The sequence below is a fragment of the Myotis davidii genome, unplaced genomic scaffold (genome assembly GCF_000327345.1).
Source record: "Myotis davidii unplaced genomic scaffold, ASM32734v1 scaffold1408, whole genome shotgun sequence".
Lineage (NCBI taxonomy): Eukaryota > Metazoa > Chordata > Mammalia > Chiroptera > Vespertilionidae > Myotis > Myotis davidii.
Window position 1 is genome coordinate 42,974 of NW_006299273.1, and position 717 is coordinate 43,690.

The 717-nt window shown below is 48.8% G+C and overlaps 1 pseudogene; it reads left to right on the top strand.

Annotated features, from left to right (window-relative positions):
• Nucleotides 1-706, top strand: part of LOC102760980 — a 7,806-nt pseudogene extending 7,100 nt beyond the window's left edge.
• The last annotated feature ends 11 nt before the right edge of the window (nt 707-717 follow it).

Consider the following 717-nt stretch of genomic DNA (forward strand, 5'->3'; position numbering starts at 1 on the left):
CAGTGCGGCCTGGCCTACGGCCTGTACCTGTGCATCAACCTGAAGCGGCTGCAGTGCCTCAACGAGAGCCGCTAGGGCAGCGGCCAAGGCGTCCTCAAGCTGTAGGAGGAGCGGACCAACCACTCCAAGTTTGTTGAAAGTGATGCAGATGAAGAGCTTCTGTTTAATATTCCATTTACAGGCAACGTCAAGCTCAAAGGCATCATTATAATGGGAGAGGATGATGACTCACTCCCCTCCGAGATGAGACCGTATAAGAACATTCCACAGATGTCCTTTGATGACACGGACAGGGAGCCAGATCAGACCTTTAGTTTGAATTGGGATTTTACAGGAGAATTAGAATATGCTACAAAAATATCTCGTTTTTCAAGTGTTTATCATCTCAATTCATATTTCAAAAAACTTTGGAGCAGATACCACAAAGGTCTTGTATATTGGCCTGAGAGGAGAATGGACTGAGTTTTGCCAACATGAGGTAACCATCTGCAATTATGAAGCATCGGCCAACCCAGCAGACCACAAGGTCCATCAGGTTACCCCACAGACACACTTCATTTCCTAGGGGCTGGCCAAGGTTCCCACAGAGGCCCCTGTGTCAGTGAAGATGTGTGACAGCCTATTGGGAAGGACAAAGATGGGGCTCCAGAGAGTGTTGACTGCCACAGCCTCTGCCAAGCTTTGTCCTTGGGGCTTACTGCAGAAACAAGGCCTGGG